We start from the raw sequence: 9338 nt of genomic DNA, 5'->3' as shown, positions 1-9338 counted from the left end.
GCAGTCAGTATTTTCCCTCCAGAATGGAGGACCTGACTGAAGCCTATATGCTTTAGTCTGATAATGTAACAAAAATGACCCATTTTTGGAATATGAAAGGATAAGGATTAGTATTAATTAATGTAATTCATTAAAAGTATAGACCACCCAACTCCTTGCGGACTCTAGGTGGCATAGCAGGATACCTGGGTTAGCAGGTAATCTTGTTCTGGCAACAGGCAATGAGGGGCTGAAATTTTTTTTACTACCACACTGTGGGCTTGGCTTATTTTGTGTGTGTGGCTTGCTGGCCACATGACTAGGTGGGAGTGGCTTGATGATCATATGACCAGGGATGGCTTTAAGGTCATGTGACTGGCTTAAAGGTGGCCAACTTGATGTCACTCACGTCAAAGGTTTGGGTTGGGGTGCTTGACCTCTCCTTGTCTCAAAGAGATACAATTTCCCTATTTACTATTACTGAATATCCAAAATACAGTGATCCCCCGATTATCACGAGGGTTCCGTTCCAAGACCCCTCGCAATAATCGATATTTCGGGATGTAGGGTTGCGGAAGTAAAAACACCATCTGCGCATGCGCGCCCCTTTTTCCATGGCCGCACATGCGCAGATGGTGGAGTTTGTGTGTGGGCGGCGGGGAAGACCCGGGGAAGACCCAGGGAAGGTTCCTTCGGCCGCCCAACAGCTGATCTGCTCCGCAGCGTGGCAGCAGCGAGGAGCCGAAGATGGGGTTTCCCCGTTGCCCAGGCAATGGGGAAACCCCATCTTCGGCTCCTCGCTGCTGCCGCGCTGCGGAGCAGATCAGCTGTTGGGCGGCCGAAGGAACCTTCCCTGGGTCTTCCCGCCGCCCAGGCAAAGGGGAAACCCCAAGATCGCTTGCCGCTTGCCGCTTGCCCATCACCCGCTTGCCCGGCCGCTTGCCCGTTTGCCCGCCCGCCCGGCTGCTCGCTTGCCGCTTGCCCGTTCGCCCACCCGCCCGGCTGCTCGCTTGCCGCTCGAGAGCAAGAGGGGGAGAGATAGAGAAAGAGAGAGAAGGAAAGAAAGAGATGAGAGAGGGAGGAAGAGAGTGTGAGAGAGGAAGAAGCAAGATAGAGAAAGAGAGAGAGAAAGAAAGATGAGAAAGAAAGGGCGTGACGTCATCGGGTGGAAAAATCGCGATATAGCCTTTCGCAATTATCGGGATCGCGAAACTCGGGGGATCACTGTATACTAGTATTTAATCCTATGTATGTAGGCCATATGTGTACATACATATTACATATAGGCACACAAAAATACACATTATAGGGACTTCCGGTGGAGATGTGGGGTGTTGCAGCAGGACAGGAGCTCGCTCACTCCTGAAGGCTGCTTTATTTTCGCGATCTGGGGACCCTTCGAGGCACGAGAATCTGAAGGAGAATGTGGAGAAGAGGGGCATCCTGAGCACCAGTGTGGCAAAGGCATTCACCCACTGTGGCGGAGGGCACCCTCCCTACCCGACGCGAAAAACGTCTGCTGATGTGGATCAACATGGCGGATCTGAAGCCGCAGGAATCCACAAAATAGGAAGCTTTCAATTAAGAGGTGGGTTACATCAGTGCTGGAAGGGACTAAGGACATTTAGGGAAGAATCTGACAATTTAAGGACTTAGTCACATTGTACACATTCAACCTCATTTACTGTGATAGGAAAAACATACCTAGAACCCAGAAGGGAATAAAAGAAAAAAATGTAAAATTTATCTACCGGTTCTGTGTACCTGATTGTACCCGTAGGAGCTCATCACTGGCAAAAGGGCAATATAAAATGCAGTGATTTTTTTCTTGTATCCACCCTCACTTTTTTTTTCCTGGAAAGAAAAAAGACAATTCCGAAATCCTTGTCAATGCAGGGTCTTCATTAGCCCTAGACAAGGACACAAGCCACAGGAGATAATTCTTGATCAGGCAGGGAAGAAAAGGAAGGAGAAAAGAGGAGGGGGGGAGTCAGCAATTCTACGTTTCACAAGGGCCACGTGCTTTGGAAAAAGCCTCATTCATAAGAATGCACCTTTGCTCATTCCCCAACCTACTTCAGACCAGGATTCTACGGTAGACGGGGGAGAAAAAGGGTGGGTGGGGGGGGAAATAGACCGCGGTGGGTGATCCAGCATTGGTGAAAGGAAGGAAGGGCGACAATGAAAGGAGAGGGAGGGGGAAGTATACAGCATCCGAACCGCGATAGCAGAGAACTGATGCGCTTAAGTCAAATTAGAAGTGCCCAGTACGATTTCGGAGCACTCCAAATCGCTTCAAAATGCTCGTTTCTTCAGCTCGGCCTTTGTCGTCTTGAGAGCCTTCGGGATCAATTCGCTTAATCCCGCCGCCGTGGCGAAAACGAAAAGTCAAAGGGAAAGCACTTTGTCCCTTTCGCCCTAAACCAGAGCCCCGAGGCTATTGCGCACAAGTGCGCGATCCTATTCCCCCCCCCCCCCCCCCCCAGGGGGAAGAGGCCTGAGGAAAGAAGGAGCCGCGCAAGGCGGGTGGCTCGGCTGGTGCATTGTTCCAACTTCAGGGTGGGGCTTGTCACTGCGGGCTCTCTGGGCTGACCCTGCCTGAGAGCAGCTGCAGCGGCAAGCCGAGAGGGAGAGAGGCAGAGGGAATGTGCACGTTGCGCGTGTTAGTGTCAGGGAGGGATGCGTGTCATCGCCTTCTCTGACCCAGGGTGGGCTTTCTTCCGAAAAGGCGACGCGCTCTCCAGAGGGGGCTAGGAGCGGGTCCGGCGGCTAAGCAACGCGCGGCCTTCGCCGGGACTGACAGCCGTGGCGAAAGCAGCCTCCGCCGGCCGGCCCTCTGCTTTTTGTCTGCTTGGGTAGCGAAGGCAGCGGCGGCGGCGGTGGAGGAGGAAGAAGCCCGGCGACGCTCCTCGCCGCGCGCTCCCTCGCTCGCGGCCGGCCTTTTGGTCCCGCCTTTCCCGTTCCAGCAAAAACGGCGCCGCGGGCCGGCCCCCTCGCTGGGCTGGCAAGCGCAAAACGGCCACGCTCGGCCCAGGTGAGTTGTGGCTTTGCTTGGCCAGGCGCTTCCCGGGAGCTGCAGCGGACGGAGAGAGAAAGAGAGAGAGGCCAGAGCAGAGCAGGCCCGGCCTTGCAGCCTGAGCAGGCTTTGTTTTCCCGCCGCTTGGGTGGCTTCGCCGTGGCTGGCTGGCTGCTCCCTCCTGAGGCTGCGGAGGTAAAACCGTGCTGGGTGGGAGCTTCCTGGGAATGAGGGGAATAGGCTGCCGCCGCATGTTTACCTAAATCAGTGTGGGTGGGTGTGAGTGTCAAAGTGTGTGTGTGTGTGTGTGAGAGAGAGAGAGAGAGAGTGTGTTCATAAAATCCCTCCCCCCTCCAGCCATTCTTCCCCTTTCCTACAACCTGGCATTTCTGCCACTGCATGGTGGTAGTTTTTTTTTTTTTTAATCGTGGCGGAAAGTGCTTTCTTCAACGTGGCTTGCCCCTGTCTTTTGTGGGGGGGGGAGGGGAGGGCTCTGCCTTAAGCAAGAATTGCCTTAAGAACCAGAGCAACAGGTACTGTATTTCCTTATTTGCCTATTGGGTAGGTTTTATACAGCTTTATAACGTGGAGTAACTAACATACACACACACACACACACACAGCCGCTGGTAGGGAAGAGTCCGTGCTTTTCTTCTGTTCCTTCTCCCTTTCCCTTTGTGTTGTTGACATTTTGCAACCCTAGCCCTGAGCAAAGAGTGGTTGAAGGCACCAATTCTCTCTCTCTGTATCTCTCTCTCTCTCTATTCTAAAGCAATATCATTTCCCCTAGTTTTCTATGTTATTTCCACAATAAGGTTTTCTAGACTTTTTTTTTTAAATCCTGGAACAAAAGGACTTATGATTCTGAGAAGGAAGAAAGCTATTGATTATTTTTTTACTCAGAACGATTAAAAAACCCTACATCTTTGAGTGCGCCTGGTTTCACATGAAACTTTTGCTCTGACGATTTAGCATTGGGGTAGTAAAATTGCCATCTTGCCCTTTCAAATGTATTGGTAGGTAAGGTATGACCAAAGTGATGGATTCCACAGTCTTGGGTTGGTCCATTGTTTGATACAGTATTGCCTCTACCTAGAGAAAGATGGCCAGTTGACAGATTCTGCATAATCTAAAGGTTTTTTAAAAAAGCATTTCTAAACCATTGTTTGGGAAATGGAAAGGAGGAGGAGTTACTTTTTAAAATAGATCTGGAGCCATTCCATAGCAAATAGCAAAAATCAGGTAATGTGTTTTTTCTGTGTCTTTACTGCAAAGTACTGTAATTGACTGCAGTTATTTACACATAAAGAAATTGTGACAGTGTAGATACTCTCTTGTGTAAATATTATTGTTTGTAGATACCCTCTACAAACATTATAACAGCACTGATTTATTTTTCTCTTTCTGCCTTTTGGAGATAGATAACAATTCTTAGGGATACTTGCCATGTTCTTTCATCACCATGGTGATGTTTTTATTTTTTTGAGCTAAATGTATTTTTCCAGTTTGAATTGGGCATATTTTTTTTATTGATCCACTGTCAAAGGAAGAGTGATTATAATTTCAAACAGATGATTTCAGTGGCATCATTTTTTATTAAATTGAATTTTCTTTCCATTCTCCACACCCATCTTCCTGTATCAAATAATATCTGTGGATTCATTGGTATTAAGTGTATATGTTTGAAACAGTGCAGGAAATCTTGAAAACATGAATTTCTCTCCCCTCTGTGGCATTAGGCCTTCGTATCTGATTTGTGTGACAACACTTGGTTATAATCTGTTGAAAATTTTCTGTAGATTGTGACCTTCTGATGTGTAAAAGCATTGCTTCATGGAGAAAATTCCTTAATAAAAATATTTCTGACAAAAAGCAGAATATCATCGAAGTCTGTTACTCTGGTGAAGAGATCATTCCTCTTTTTAAATTTTACAGATTGATATTTGAGGTTGAAGGTTGACTTTGTAAAAACAAAATGGATAGAAAGGCTTTTCTCAAGTAATAAAAATCAAATATTATATATCTGTGTTTCTTCTTTACTGATTTATAGAAAGGGTAAGAGAATGAACAAGGATACATTTGCAGCTGGCAGAAAAATGCTGCCAGCTGCAAATGGCAGCATATACTTTCCCAAGTATAGAAATAGTAGAATTTGGAATTTTTACTACAGGACAGTTTTAAAAAAACAGTACTTCTGGGCAAGTTACAGAATTATTCAACAATTTGCATTCCTCCAATTTTTTCCCCTAGAATCTTAGCTGTATACTTTTATTATTTACACTGATGCAACTTAGCTCAGTAGACTGCCCTGGCATGCCTCTTGGAACTAAAATATTAAGGGTGGGATAAAGAACGGAGTACATAAAATTTAGTTTTGAGATTTTTTTAAAAATTACTATAAGCTGCATTTTAGTGTACAATTTAGGCCTTGGGTACTGAATAGAATACTTACAAAAAGTAGAAAGATCTATAATGTAGATTGATGATGCTTAATCCATTGCTAGTTGATTTGTCCTTGACTTCTGTATTTGGAATTGTTTGCTTCTATGGAAATATTATAATGGGATCATTAATTTTACCAATAATATTTATATACATACTTTCTGTATCCAAAGAATAAGAGCCTGAATTGTGTTATGCTATGGAACATAACATTTTAATCAGGAAATCAGTCTTGAATAGGGGGGAGTCATATGGGGATTTGGTGTGTTTAAAAGAGAGACTATACCACTGTGTTTAATATCTGTAGAGATCCTCAGCTTGAAATACGTTTGGAGTTGATACTTTATAAAAAAAAAAGTTTCCTGCATAATGAAGTCTTCCTGGCACAGTATAACATACAGTATTTCAAAAGCCACCACTGGTGTTAATGCTCCCCTTTCCTTCCTTTAGCAGCTTATAGTCTGAAAACAATTCAGTTACACACTGAGTCCCATAGGACTGGCTACTGTATATTGTTCCTGATTAAAACTTCCATGTTCTATTTTGAGATTGTTCTATTTACAATACTGCAACAGATGTAGGCTTAGTTGTTAACCAGTATAAGTGCTACTTCTGTGTAAAACACACTGGGTTATCCTCAAGATTGGGGTACAAGACCACATTTAAATCTGTGTATGTAGTATTGAAACACCACCAGGTGAACATCATTACTCCAAAGTCATTTTTCATTGTGTCTGAATGTGGCTTGAAGAAATAGTTGTTTGAAATAGTTGTTCACAATAATTGAAACCTATAAGAGCTATGCTTTAATTAAGAGCAAAAGTTCAAATCCAGTGCAGTTTTGGACAGATTAGGACAGTTATTCTCCCACTCAAAATAGGTTAGAAAAATCTAACCTAGAGATGTGAATAGAAATGATAATTTCTAGAAAAAATGATGAAATCCAGTAAAGTTGATATAAAAAGAGATATTGCCTCTATTTTCACATTCCCATTTTTATCCTAAACCTTTCTTCCCAACTTTTTCAGTAATATTACAACTCTAGTCTACCCTGTTCTGAATTAAAATCCTTTGCAAAGTTTAATTCTGGTTTACTATTACAGAGCTTATCCATATTGCAAATGGCAACACCATAGCAGTACCACACCACTAAGTGGGGAAGGAATTTTTAAAAATATTTGAGCACTCATACAGTATGTATTGGAATGGGGGGAGGGAGATACTGGATTCAAGTGTTTTTCAGATTTCCAGTCACAAACTTGACTATATCAGAATAGGCCATACCCATACTGTCTTGAGGTAAATCTGGTTATACCTAGGATCCAATCTTGAAATGTGTTGGCCAGTCTCTGAGAAGCCCCAGAAGTAATGACATATTACAAGGACTTGTTTTAAAGCTTAAATATTTTATATGACTCTGTGGATGGCAGTATGAAAAAAATATATCTGTTTCTATTTTTTCTTTCAAATGTTCTTTTAATTTAACCCTTGTATGCTGTTCGAAAAAAGTTCCTAATGTTATGTTCCCGGGTCACCCTGACCCGGACCGAAAACTCTTCATTTGCAGTGCTTATGTTTGGTCTTTTTGAAAGCTTTTTTCACCTGGAAACATGTTTGAACATTTCTGCACACAATGGAATGAAAATTGAACTGAAAAAATTAATCCTTATTGGTTTGTTTTGCACATAAATGTGCCTCCCCCCCGTTTCTGTGACATAGTCTTCACTTTATGGATAGTTTTGCTAGCAGAATACATTCAATTTTGCTAAAGTTGGTGTTGGATTTGTAGCTTGAACATTTCTGAACATAATGATATGAAAATTGAAGTGGAAAAATTGATGCATATTGGTTTATTTTGCATATAAAGTTATTTCAATTTATATAAAAATTATGCTGTTAATTTCAAACTTACATACTTTTTTTTAGTAAAATGGATTTCTTTCATAAAATTAGTTATCTGGCTACAATGTGGTTGATTTTCAAAAGGATATTCCAAATATTTCTAGACAAATATGTATAAACAGTGACAATAATGGCACACAGCAAGGCCGGGGGGGGGGGTGTGTCCCTTTTGTGGCAAAAATAAACCAATAAGAACCATTTTTTTTCAGTTCATTTATATTTTTCTTATATTCAGAAATGTTCAATTTAGTATATCAAACCTTTTGGGGGGAAAATTTCTTAGGGATTTGTAGCCTTAAAAAATAGAAATTGACACGAAATTCAGAAAGGATGGGGGGAGGGGCTTTTTGATCAAAATAAAAAATATAAGTCTCAATTTTTCCAGTTCAGTTTTCATATCATTATGTTCATAAATGTTCAAACTAGTTTTCCAGTTGAAAAAGTTTTCAAAAAGATCAAATTCAAGTACCTAAAAAAAATATTTTTGGTCCGGTCATATACGAACAGAAACAGATTCGAAGTTATGAATTTTTTTTGCCCAGAAAACAATTAGCCACCACCCCAAAAATATTTTTTGATGATCAGCATTGTTAAATTGAGTAAATGAATGCCTAAGATTTTAAAGAATATTTTGGATTTGGAGCATAAAAAAATAAAAAGTGAAAATGATTGCAAGCAGCCGAGGGGGGGGGGGAGGCCTTGTTTCTGATGTTAAAAAACCAGTAAGAATCATTTTTTTCAGTTCCTTTATATTTTTCTTATATTCAGAAATGTTCAAGGTACCATTCCCACACCAACTCCAGTAAAATAGACTGCATTTTGCAAGCAAAACTATCCATAAATTGAAAAAACTTTCACAAAAACGGGGGGGAGGCACATTTATGGGCAAAATAAACCAATAAGGATTAATTTTTTCAGTTCAATTTTCATTCCATTGTGTGAAGAAATGTTCAGACTACTTTCCAAGTGAAAAAAGCTTTCAAAAAGACCAAACATAAGCACTGCAAATGAAGAGTTTTCGGTCCGGGTCAGGGTGACCCGGGAACATAACATTAGGGAGTTTTTTTTTTTCAGCAAGAAAGAAACCTCCCACCCCCCCAAAAAAATTCTCATAGAGAGAACCCCTGAAATGATGAAAAGTCATGAAATTTCAAGTTTCAGATATGCAGGGAAAATTTTTTACAGGGTCTCAAACCTTGATTTCGGGTCTCACAGACCCGAACAGAACAGCAGGGTTAAAAAAGAAAAGCCTATATGCTATAGAAAAGATTTTTCAAGTAAATCTTCTGAGTTTTATTTGGAATTATGAGCCGTGGTGGCACAGTGGTTAGAATGCATTATTGCAGCCTAATTTTGTTGAGTGCCAGTAGTTTGATTCTCAACTGTTCAAGGTTGACTCAGTCTTCCATCCTTGTGAGGATATAAGATGATGACCCAGATTGTTAGGGGCAATATGCTGACCCTTTAAACTGATTAAAGAGGGCTGTAAAGCACTATGAAGCAGTATATAGCTCAAGGTGCTAGTGCTATTATGTCTATTTGTACACACGTGCGCGCGCGTGCGCACACACACACACACACACACAATGCAGTAATGAGTTTCAGTTAGGAGGGGACCATTTCTAATAGGAGAAAATGGTGGGATTCAACTGTACCAGTTAACGCTGAACCAAATGAGTGGGGTTTTTTAAATTAAACTTGGCCATAATACTAACGATTTGTTATGAATGTCTTAGTATGTTTTCAGATTTCTTTTTGTACACTAGCTCCAAAAGGCAGTGGAATCCTGCTTTAAATGTTCACGTTTAAGACCACTTTCCATTATCTTATGACCTAGTAAAACTCACTGGGGAATCCAGAGCATGATACCATGGTATTTCGAGACTGAAGGATGCCAATGGAATGATCTACTAAATGAGCAACATATTGAATAAATGTTGTCTTAAAAGAAATTGTCAGATTTCTCTATTGATTTTCATTCCTTCTCCTCTAAGTTTTG

General features: G+C 41.9%; 1 protein-coding gene across 4 annotated transcripts in view; it reads left to right on the top strand.

Moving 5' to 3' along the window:
* The first annotated feature begins 2465 nt into the window (after nucleotides 1–2465).
* SESTD1 (SEC14 and spectrin domain containing 1) overlaps nucleotides 2466–9338 on the top strand; it is a 55213-nt gene continuing 48340 nt past the window's right edge. Inside the window, exon 1 of one of the 4 annotated variants that reach the window (XM_070731851.1) lies at nucleotides 2466–3013. The gene's annotated coding sequence lies outside the window, so the exon portion shown is untranslated. Of the gene's footprint in view, nucleotides 3191–9338 lie in introns of all 4 variants that reach the window. The other 3 variants (XM_070731853.1, XM_070731854.1, XM_070731852.1) reach the window with 3 other exon arrangements.

This window comes from Erythrolamprus reginae, chromosome 1 (genome assembly GCF_031021105.1).
Source record: "Erythrolamprus reginae isolate rEryReg1 chromosome 1, rEryReg1.hap1, whole genome shotgun sequence".
NCBI classification, from domain to species: Eukaryota; Metazoa; Chordata; class Lepidosauria; order Squamata; family Dipsadidae; genus Erythrolamprus; species Erythrolamprus reginae.
The sequence above is the reverse complement of the archived record's forward strand: the minus strand, read 5'-3'. Positions and strand labels throughout refer to the sequence as shown.